The sequence below is a fragment of the Rousettus aegyptiacus genome, unplaced genomic scaffold (assembly GCF_014176215.1).
Source record: "Rousettus aegyptiacus isolate mRouAeg1 unplaced genomic scaffold, mRouAeg1.p scaffold_m13_p_9, whole genome shotgun sequence".
In the NCBI taxonomy this organism is placed as follows: domain Eukaryota; kingdom Metazoa; phylum Chordata; class Mammalia; order Chiroptera; family Pteropodidae; genus Rousettus; species Rousettus aegyptiacus.
In genome coordinates, this window is record NW_023416312.1 from 77,888,522 (window position 1) to 77,901,061 (window position 12,540).

At 33.5% G+C, this 12,540-nt stretch overlaps 1 protein-coding gene and 1 pseudogene across 6 annotated transcripts in view; one reads left to right on the top strand and one right to left on the bottom strand.

Moving 5' to 3' along the window:
- The window catches only part of TENM1 (teneurin transmembrane protein 1), a 995,735-nt gene that overhangs the window by 455,227 nt on the left and 527,968 nt on the right, over nucleotides 1–12,540 (bottom strand). The gene's annotated exons all lie outside the window — the stretch shown is intronic.
- Nucleotides 9,817–9,935, top strand: LOC118607913 (annotated as a pseudogene).

The following is a 12,540-nucleotide window of genomic DNA, read 5'->3' on the forward strand; positions in this document are numbered from 1 at the left end:
GGAGCCCCAAAATATGTAAAGCAATTACTAAAAGAAATAAAGGGAGAAAGAGAACAAAACTCTATTGTAGTAGGAGACCTAAGTACCCTACTGTTGGATATGGACATATCATCCAAACAGAAAATCCATAAGGAAATAATATCCTTAAATGACACATTAGATCAACTGGACATAATTGACATATACAGAACCATCCATCCTAGAACAGCTGATTACACATTCTTCTCTAGTGCACATGGAACATTCTCAAGAATCGACCACATACTGGGACACAGAGGTAGCCTCAACAATTATAAGAGGGTTGAAATCATACCAACCACATTTTCTGATCACAACACTTTGAAACTAGAGATCAACTGCAGAAAGAAAGCAGGAAGGACCACAAATACAGGGAGATTAACGTGCTACTGAAGAATAACTGGGTCAGAGAAGAAATAAAAAGAGAGCTCAAGAGATACATAGAAATGAATGATAATGATCATACAACATATCAAACCTTTTGAGACACAGCAAAAGCAGTTATAAGAGGAAAGTTCATATCTTTACAGGTCTATCTCCAAAAAGAAGAACAAGCCGAAATAAACAACCTAACACTTCATTAAAAAAAAAAAAAACTAGAAAAGGAAGAACAAATGAGGCCTAAAGTCAGCAGAAGGCAAGAAATAATCAAAATTAGAGCAGAAATAAATGAAATTGAAAATGAAACAAAAAAATAGAAAAACATAAATACAACAAAGAGCTGGTTCTTTGAGAAGGTTAATGAAATTGACAAACCCTGGCTAAACTCACTAAAGAAAAAAGAGAAAGAACACAAATAAAGAAAATCAAGGATGAAACAGGGGAAAGTATAACTGATATCACAGAAATACAAAGGATCATGCAAGGATACTATGAAAGAGTATATAACAATAAATTTAATAAACTAGAAGAAATGGACCGGTACTTAGAAAAATACAACCTTCCTAGACTGAATCAAGATCTGGAAAATCTAAATAGATCAATCAGCAGTATGAAAATTGAAACAATCATCAAAAACCTACCAGAAAGTAAAAGTCCAAGATAAGATGGCTTCATCAGTGAATTCTACCAAACCTTCAAAGAAAATTTAATACTCATTCTCCTCAAAGTCTTCCATACAATCAAAGAGGAGGCAATACTTCACAACTCATTTTATGAGGCCAATATTGCTCTGATACCAAAACATAGTAAAGATAACACAAAGAAAGAAAACTACAGACCAATGTCTATCATGAACACAGATGCAAAAATCCTAAATAAGATACTAGCTAACCGAATACAGCAACATATTTGAAATATTATACACCATGATCAAATTGGCTTCATCTCCGTGGCACAAGGATGGTTCAACATATGCAAATCAATTAATGTGATATACCACATAAGCAAATTAAAAAATAAGAATCATATGATCACATCAATAGATGCAGAAAAAGCTGTTGACAAGATACAGCATCCATTTATGATCAAAACACTTTATAAAATCAGTATAGAAAGAAAATACATTAACATCATAAAGGCCATCTATGACAAACCCTCAGCCAACATTATGCTTAATGGTGAAAAACTAAAAACATTCCCACTATCGCCACTCTTATTCAATATAACATTGCAGGTCATAGCAAGTGCAGTCAGGCAAGAGAATGATATAAAAGGCATCCGAATAGGAAATGAAGAAGTCAAACTGTCACTATTTATGGATGACATGATTCCCTATATAGAAAACCCTAAGGAGTCCACAAGAACACTACTAGAAACAATAAGCAAATACAGTAAAGCTTCTGGAAACAAAATCAACGTTCAAAAATCCATAGCATTCCTATACTCTAATAATGATGTGTCAGAAAAAGAAGTGGAAAAAATAGTTCTTTTTGCAATTGCAACAAAAAGAATAAAATACCTAGGAATAAATTTAACGAAACATGTGAAGTACCTATATAATGAAAACTACAAAACCCTATTAAAAGAAATTGAAGAAGATACAAAGAAATGGAAAGATATTCCATGTTCTGGGTTAGAAGAATCAGCATGGTTAAAATGACCATATTACCTAAGGCATTATACAGATTTAATGCAATCCCCATCAAAATCCCAATGGCATTTTTTTTCAAGAAATAGAAGAAAAAATCATCAGATTTATATGGAAGTAAAAAGTACCCTGAATTGCAAAAGTCATCCTGAGACAAAAGAATGCAACTTGAGGCATCACTCTGCCTGACTTCAAATTATACTACAAATGACAGTAATCAAAATGACATGGTATTGGCAGCAAAACAGATACAGTGGAACAGAATCGAGAGTCCAGAAGTAAACACATATTTATATGGACAAATAATTTTTGACAAAAAAAAAAGCCAAAAACATAATACAGTGGAGAGAGGAAAGCCTCTTCAATAAATGGTGCTGGGAAAATTCTCGGGCCACCTGAAAAAGAATGAAATTAGATTGTTATTTATCACCACACACCAAAATTAACTCAAAATGGTTAAGGACCTGAATATAAGACCTGAAACACTGAAATGCATAGAAGAAAACATAGGAACTAAACTGAAGAACTTTGGATTTAAAGAGTATTTTATGAATTTGACCTCAAAGCAAGGGAAGTAAAAGCAAAAATAAATGAATGGGACTATATCAAACTAAAACGCTTCTGCTCAGCAAAAGAAATAGTCATCAAGGTAAAGAGACAACCCTCTCAATGGGAAAATATATTTGCAAGCAATGCCTCCAATAAGGGCCTAATATACAAAATATTCAAAGAACTCATATGACTCAATAACAATAACAAAAAACAAATGATCCAATCAAAAAATGGGCAGAGGACATGAACAGACACTTGTCCCTACAAGATATACACATGACCAACAAACATATGAAAAGATGCTCAACATCGCTAGCTATTAGGGAAATGCAAATCAAAATCACAAAGTTATACCAATTCACACCTGTTAGAACAGCTATAATCAACTGTACAAGTAAGAACAAATGTTGGAGAGGATGCAGAGAAAAATAAACCCTCTTACACTGCTGGTGGGACTGGAAATTGGTACAGCCACCATGGAAAACATGATGGAGGTTCCTCAAAAAACAAAGAATTGATCTACCATATGATCCAGCAATCCCTCTACTGGGTATTTACCCCAAAAACTTGAAAACGTATATCTAAAAAGATATTTGCACACCGATGGTCATAGCAGCACTATTCACATTGGCCAGAACATGGTAGCAACTGAAGTGTCCTATAATATATGATTGGAATATTAGCCATAAGAAGAGATAAAATACTGCCATTTGAGACAACATAGATGGACCTCAAGATAATCATGCTAAGCCAGATAAGCCATACTAAAAAGGTAGAAAATCACATGATATCACTTATATTTGGGATATAAACCTAAAAGCAACAAATGAACAGGAGAAATTGAGACTCAGGTATATGGACAATGGAGTAGTGGTTACCAGAGGGTAGGGTGTTGGGGAGGAGGGAAGAGGTAGACAGGGTAAAGGGGGTCAAATATAGAGGGGTAGAGGGAAGACGAAGTGGGTAAAAGGAATCAAATACATGGTAGCTGAAGGAAACTGGACTTTGGGTGGTAATCACATAATGAAATATATAGATGTCAAATTTTAATGTACACCTGAAAATTACATAATTGTATTTACCGATGTTATCCCCATAAACTTAATTAAAAAATAAAAAAATAAAAAGTTTTATATATCTTATAAATCACTCTTATTATTCCAAGCCCAGCCCAAATCTCATAGTAACTGAAAAAAAAAACATAAGTACTTAACATCTCATTTTTTAAGCCTCTGGGCTCATATTCATAACCATAACCAGAAGCATAGTTTCCATCTGGGGACTCAAAGGAGCACTGAATGCTGTAATGCAAAGACCTTGTAGATCCTTTCATTTTGCAGATGAGAAAACCAACACCCAGAGAATTGCTTGTCCGGGGACATTTAGCAGTCAAGTGGCATGGCCAAGACTAGAACTCACATCTCCATTCACTGCATTGCAGAACTCTGTAATAGGAGTACTTTTTTTTCACTTCCTTAAGGTTTAGAGGTACAGAATCCTCCACGTTTTCAGGATATTTCACTTGTAATATACCACCTTGCATTGCAGTGATTTGTTTATAAGTGTGCTTACCTCTTAGATCATATCTCCTTAAAGGTAGGAATAAAAGGCAGTGTGGTGTGCTATGCAGCACAGCCGAGTGGAAAGAGCACAGAATTTGGGAGTATGGCAAACCTGGGTTGAGTCTTGCCTCTGCTATTGTGAAGCTTTAACCCCTCATTTGTAAAATGTATATAATAATCTTTTTCTTAACATGTTTAATTCATGTAAAATGTGCTTAGACATAGAATGTCAGTGGCTGTTTGTTTATTGAATGTAGTAGAAGTATGAAACTTTAAGACTGGAAATGACCTTAGGGAATCATCTAGTTTAGCCCTTTGCTCTCCTTTCTCCATTTTATAGATGAGGACCCCAAGGCTCAGAGATGTGAAGTGACTTGTTAAAAGTCATTCAACTTGTACGAATTTGCCTGCTTGTGTCTCATGATTCCCAGTCCGGCATTCTTTCCATTATACCCTTCTAGAAAATAAATATGACAATAAATATGACTCTCTTCTCTGACTTTAACACTTACGATTCTTATAAATTTGGCCCGTGCATTTGCATATTATAGCATTCCATTGGTATCTCATGTTTTTGTCTTATCTCCCCAGACAGACAACATGTTTCTTAGAGCAACATCTATTTTTCTTTATGTCATATAATATTGAATATAGTGTTAGGTATAGAGTAAGATTCCTAAAAACTTTTATTGATATAAAATTGTTTCGCTGGTCTATGAGACCTAGAGAACACACCTGAATGTTCTTCAGGCTCTTGCATTCTGATGTAGCCAATGAACATCTATTTGGTAGTTTACAGAGAAGTTTGATTTCTGCCTTGGAGGTCTCAGAGAAATCTCTTTCAGTACCATGGGGAAGGGCAATGATACCCTAAACTGGGTGCTTAAAAATCATGCCCCTCCAGACATGCAAAGAGCAGCAGTGACACACTACACAGATTTTCTATCTAAATCTATGACTTGATGACACAGGGAAGGGAAGCAAAGGGTGGGAATCCAGAGTTAGAAGAAGAAAAGTAATCAATTTTAGATCTTGGGTTCAGAACACCTCCAAATGATACTTAGGCCATTTATTATTATAATCAGTAGTGTTTCTGTCAGTACAGTTGTTCACAAGAAAGAAAGCTTCTATTCATTACTCTTGTTCAAAAGAATCACTCATTATCACCTGGATTTACTGCTTGCAGGACTTCCTCAAAATCTTTGCAACTCCCTTATTATTGTGATACAATGACAAAAATTTTACTTCGATTTTACTTTAACAAAAAGTACAATCAGATTATTATTATATTATACTATTTCTGCTGCAGGTAGAAATGCTTTATATAGTTATTTTGATTATATATGTGTTTTGACTTATATCTATTTTATTGTGTATTTTTGTTTCCATATTTTAAATATGCAGGGGTTTTACTACTCATCAATATTGTCTTTAAAAGTGTTCACAATATTGGATTGTTGCACTGAGTGAAGTACATGTGGAGTTTAAGCCTTTATGAAATATAAATCATCTCAGCTTCATTCTTTTCTTTCACCTCAGGAAAAAGATGGAGAATATACTTGTTCTCTCCTAAATGAAGTAATTTAATCCTTTGGCTCTGTGAATGAGATTTTCCAATACTAAACACTAATGAAAAACACATTAAGGTTCAGTGTGAGAAGCTCTAAAACACTAATTTTAAGGGTTATGAGTCACATGCATTCATTTCCAAATGTATCTGGCAACCATACATTTCTGTGCCCAAGAGACAGATGTAAAAGAGAAGGGGAGAGTAGGAGTGATTATACAAATGTGGATACCCAGACATATGTATAAAGTTTTCTGAAAGTAAATTAAGTTTTCAGATGGAAAGGTCCAATTCACATAATATATTTGGATAGGAGTAATTTGCAGGTTTGATGTCCTAAAATAACATAACTTGGTTAGAAAATCTCTCCTTGTGCGTGTGTGTATGTGTGTGTGTGTGTGTGTGTGTGTGTGAGAGAGAGAGAGAGAGAGAGAGAGAGAGAGAGAGAGAGAGAGAGAGAGAGAGAGAGAATTCCTCCAAACTGTACATCTAAGTCCAGGGCATCTCAGGTGTAGCAGAGCTGTTAGCAGAAACATAGGCCTTCAGAAACAATATCGCCCTTGGCTCCAAAAGGTAAGCAGAAGAAGAAAATTGTCATGTATAGCTTTTTTCTCTTTCTCTCTTTTGTAAATAAACATTATTTTGGATCACATGTTAGAAAAATTTTTCACCAGAAGTTAGGATATCTTTTGGAAACACCATGTGGGAACTTATCAAGGTGTCTGTCCATTGGGGTACTTTGCCGCTTTCACTATATTAACACACATATTATATTAAGTTGTAAGGTGTGTTTGCATTTCTAAAATACATGATGCTATACAAAATCACACAGGCAAAGGGCTTATGGGAAAATGGGGCTGGGACAAAAGACCTGAAATTTGCTTATAAAAGTAGGTGTCAGAAGTGTTGCAACTTATAAACTACTGTTAAGTGGTAGAAAAGGGTTATCTGAATCCAACAGAAAGATCTAACATCAGATGTTGATAGGGATGGCTCCTAACACACATTGTGAGCTAAGATAGCTGGTGGATGTTTCAGGTGTGTGTGTGTGTGTGTGTGCATTTTGTGTATCCCTATGTGGCTCATTCTGCTGTATGAAATTTTCTGAATTCACCTTATATCTTTAACAGACGGAAATTACACACACGCAAATGGGAAATTTGTCTTCATTCAAATTGTTCTCAAATATACCAATTGCATAGGAATAAATCAAACTTTACAGCAGAATTAATAATTTTCTATAGGTATTAAAAATAAATATTGTTCATCCTCTGTTGGCCAATCATGATGTATCCATGACCCAGACAACTCAAATAATGAATATAAGTCTCTCCCATCTTCGTCTGATCCCTTCCCCTCCATGGCCCACTGTCCTCCCTTGTCCCAGCCATGCCACTAGGATGAGGGCCATGATGGTCACTATGCCTTACAGAAGAAGGATGATGACCTTGAGGACCTTCCTCTTCTGAGGCCACATATCACGCCAACCTGACCTGCACAAAGCCCATTGGCTCTCCATTCATACTTGCTCATACTTAAAACTCTTTGGAGAATGGACCAAAGTATCTATAAGTTAAGTCTTGGCCAATGAGAAATAAACCAGATGAATAACACCCCCAAGACTTGCCCATCTTCATCTGACCCCTTTCCCTCATGGTTCACCATCCTCCCTTGTCCTTACCCTGCCATGGTGGACAAAGGGTATGGTGGCTGCTCCTGAAGAGAGATAGATGCATACTAAAACAAAATACCAGTGTATTCCATAGGATTTACACAAGACTAAGAGTCTTATAACCTAATGTTCAAAATGTCTAGTATATAAATAGAACTTACTCAGAACACAAATGACTAGGAAAATCTGAACTAACATGGGAAAGACAATCAATGGAAACCAGTGCAGGGAAACTGAGGGGTTGGGATTATCTGACAATCTTTAAAGCAATCATGAATGCTTTCAAAACAAATGTAGATATAGAAGGTCTTGGATCATTAAAAAGATTATTTAAAGAAGAAACAAATGGAAATTTAGAAATTAACAATGTGACAAAATTAAAATCTCACTGGATGAGTTCAGTAGCAGAATGGAGCTGAGAAAATAGTGAACTGAAGACAGATAAATAGAAATTATTCAAACAACTCAGAGAAAAAGATTGAAAGAAAAATGAACAGAATCTGAAGGACCTGTGGTAAAATACTAAAACATCTATAATTTTTATCAGAAACTCAGAAGTGGAAATGAAAGAGTATGGTGATTAAAAATATTTTAAAGTAATAATTGCTGTAAACATCACAAATTTTGCAAAATACATAAATCTACAGATTCTAGAAGCTCTAAAAACACCAAATAAGATAGATCCAAAGAAATCCATGGCCAAACATACCATAATTAAACTGCTGAAAACTAAAAAAATCTTGAAAGCAGAGAAAAAAAGGATGTATTATTTACAGAAGAAAAATGATTCTCATGACTGAAGAATTCTCATCAGACATCATGGGGCCAGTAGGAAGTGTGCCAACATTTTTAAAATGCTGAAAGAAAAGAACTGTCGACCCAGAATTCTACCTCCAACAAAATATCCTTCAGAAAAGAATGTGTAAAAAAGATATTCGCAGATGCCAAAAAACAAAAAGAAAGTGTTATTAGAAGACTTACAGGAATTATAATAGAAATTCTTCAGAAAGCAGGAAAATTATACCAGAAGGAAACTTGGAACATCCAGAATGAAGGAAGAATAGTGAAAATGGGTAAATATTTGGTCAAATATATTAGACTATTCTTCTTTTGAATCAATTAAAATATATTTGAAGATTGAAACTAAAAAATAACATTATCTGATGGGGTTTCATTATATGTGGATGTAATATATAAGATAACTATAACATAAAAGAAGGGGAGACTAAAGGGACCTATATGGTGGTAAGGGTTCTACGTTTCATGTGAAATGGTAAAAATATTGAATCTCAGTAGTCTATGAAGAGTTAACTATATATATATTTTTTTAATTCCTAGATGAATCACTTTAAAAAATATACGAAGACATACAGTCAAAAATGCAACAGGTAAACTTAAAAGAAAAACAAGAAAGCAGACAGAAAACAGAGGGAAGAAACAGAAATCAAATGATAAAATGGTACACATAAATCCAAATATACTCGTAATTACCTTAAGTATAAAAGCCTAGCACACCAATTAAAAGTCAAAGATTATAAGAATGGATATTTTTTCTTAAAAAATAAAAAATGCAATACGAAACAACTATAAGCTATGTACAATAAATTCACTTTAAATATAATAATATAGGTATTTTAAAATAAAAAGATGGAAAAACATATCAAATAAATAATAACAAAAAGAAATTTTGACTAAGTGAAATAAGTCAGACAGAGAAAGATGAATACCATATGATTTCAGTTATGTGTGGAATATAAAGAACAAAATAAATGAACAAACAAAATGAAAACAGACTCATGGATATAGCGAACATTGTAGTGATGGCCAGATGGTAGAGGGATTGTGGGATGGGGTACAAAATGCTAAGGGATGAAGAAGGACAAATTGGTAGTTATAAAAATAGTCCATAGGTAACATAGTCAATGATATTGTCATAATGATATATAATGCCAGGTGAATAGTAGACTATTTGGGGGATCACTTTGTAAATTATATAAATGTCTAACCACTATGGTGTACACCTTAAATTAATATATATTAATATTGAATGTCAACTCTAATTGCAGAATAAAATTTAAAAATAAATAAATAAATAAAAATATTGTCATTAATATAGTAATAAGAAATAGTTCCTTTTTATTAAAAAAATTGACAAAAGTAGACACAAGTCTAGTTTTCCCAGATGCCTGTGCTTAATTAACCATTCTGTAGTGACACTACCCTCCAAAAAAATTTACCCCCAAAGTTACTATGCAGTGTATATTGCCAAAAGGGACGCATATATTCCTAAGAAAAGGTCACAGGGAAAGAGAAAACATGTCTGCACTTCTGATTTCAGTCTGTGTTTCATTTCATTGGTCAAAGTGGAGATGGCTCCACAATATTTTTTCTGCACCTCTAGAATTAAAAAATTCCTGTCTACAGCCCTGCCACCCTGAACAAGCCCAATCCCATCTTATCTCAGAAGCTAAGCAGTGTCGGGCCTGGTTAGTACTTGGATGGAAGACCACCTAGGAAGACCAGGTACTGTAGGCATAAAAAAATTTAAAAATAAGGGATCGTAAGTTGGCAAGGTCCTTGCAATCTGTGAGGTCAACCAAGGGTTGCCTCACCAAAAAAGAAAAAAAAAATCCTAAAACCGAGTTTTTTTCTAATTTATTTGTTGATAAAACTTGACCTGAAATGATACAAGAATATAGTCTTTATTTATTTCATTTAGTGATTTTTTCATATATTTAGCTGAGGAAATATTGATGTATTTTGTTAAGGGGTGCTGGCCCACATCCCAATCTGGCTTTCATATAATATATAGTATATGCATGATATTACTTTTCTACAATCTGAATGATTCTAGATTCTGAAACAAATGAACCCCAAAGATTTTGAATGAAGGACTATGGGCCTGTATTAGTATTTAACCACCTCTCTGAACTCTTAAGCGGCAATGTTAATTAATGCTTATGAAGACCTTGGTAACAAACATGAGAAAATAACATCAGGGCACCAAGGGTTATTACTATAACTACATTCATTAAGTCTCTGAAACTAATTATAAGCCCGTGGCTCCTTGGGTTCCTTTACTGACCTGCTATCCCTTCTAGGCAGGAGAAGATATTTAAAAAGTATAAAAAGTAGAGAGGTTTATTATTAATGTTAACTATTACTACAAATTCTAAATTTATCTTACTACTTTACTTGTCACAAGAGCTTTAACAACCCGTGAGGAGGGGTTTATAAATATCCATGTTATCGTTATAATATCTATTAACTTGATAGTGCTCAGTGATAACAAAATTAGTCTTAAATGTATATGGCTATGGACATTTCTGATATAAACTTTATAATTATTGTCAGAAGCTCAAAAGGTACGAATGCAAAGAAATTGATTTTTGGAAGAAAACTTGGTAAACAAGTATGTCTTATCACTTTTCTGGCTCATAATACTACTTGAATATTAATACACCAACAGCCTTTAATAAAAGTATATTCATTAGTTAAGTCAACCATTAGATTGAGAACAGAAATAAAGTCTATTAAATGGCTAAAAGTATATTCATTTGTAGGTATGGGCATGTGTATTAGCGAGACAGAGACAATAACAGAAAAGAGGAAGAAGGAGAAACAAGAGTATTTGCCTGCAGAAGAATCACAGAACCTCTGAGGGAAGGCTAATAAATTATAATATTTTCCACTTTACTTGATTTCAATCTGGTTCTGGGTTACTGTACTATGCATTGCTCCTGAGTCCTGCAATATTATGTACAGTCTTTGAGATTGGAAAGTACATTCCTTTGAGGACTTTGAATGGTCTTCTCACTAAGCCAGCAAATAAGAGAGTATATTCTATTAATTTTTGTCAGTTGGGCTCATCTTAATTACAACTACCAGAAATAAAAGTCAACATTAAAGCATCTACACTCCTTTGACATTGTTTTTGTGCTGAAACTCCTATTTGTACTTCAGTCTCCTCATAAGCTGATACTTATCTTCAAAATATGTGCTGGTTTACCTCCAAAAAATCTAAGCTTTCTATTTTCTAGATGTCATTAATATATTGTATTGTTCTCCAATGTTTTATAAAAGCATAGTAGTGAATCAAATATCCAAAAGGCAGCCCTCCCTCTAACCCTCTTCTTCCTGTATCTGTTATAGGGAGAATCTAACTGTGCTGTACACTGTATTGGCTTTACAGAGTGCAATTAGCCAATCTTAGGCATAATAGTCAATATTCCTGCCAACAAGTGGTTGATCTGTTAACTTAATCAACTCTCATATTGATTAAGGCAAACTAGGACTTCACAAAAAAGAAAAAAAGAAGGGACTGTAGTGAAATTCTGTTTTACTTAAATTATTAAAGTAGATGTTTAAACTACATAATTTTTCTTGACTGTGAAAATACAGGATGGATACATATTTGCTTATATATTCAGAGTAGTTTGGCAATGTTAAAAAAAAGATGTTAACCATTCATTTTTCTATGTAGAACGGCAAAGAGCTCTACTTTATGGTACAATTTGGAATTTTAAATGTCAAAGTCTAAATGCTAATATATCATCTTAATGAACAATTAAAATTAGTGGTTGGCCAAAGCTTTTTTCACTATTGTCTTTTTTAAAAAATAAAAATAAAAACACCACAGACTATATGATTTATTAGCAACTACCTTAAGTACACATACATAGACATAAAATAGCATAATTATTGCATGATTTTAGTATTGAGAAATCTTTTAGATGGAAGCTATAGTCTTGAAGTAAATTCTATTATCTATTATGTATCATGAAACATGAAATAGATAATTGCCCTGTTTTATCTTATGCTGACAATGATGCTATGCCTTCTATTTTTAGGCAGTGAAATATATAAAAAAGAAAATATAAAAATGTCATGATCCTTAAAAGTTCACATTTAGTTTATATTCAAAATAAAGTCATATGAAGGCATTTGAATTATTTTCTATACCCAAGCTCATTATTTATTTGCAAGTAGGTACTGGAAAATTATGAATTGATAGTGAATCACTTAATTAGCTAATAACAAATATTCTTGAATTTTATAGTTTTCATTTTCAGAGCTTCATTTTCACTAGAATATTACAAATGATTGCCCTAAATTTGTTAAAAAAGCAATGGATGAAAAT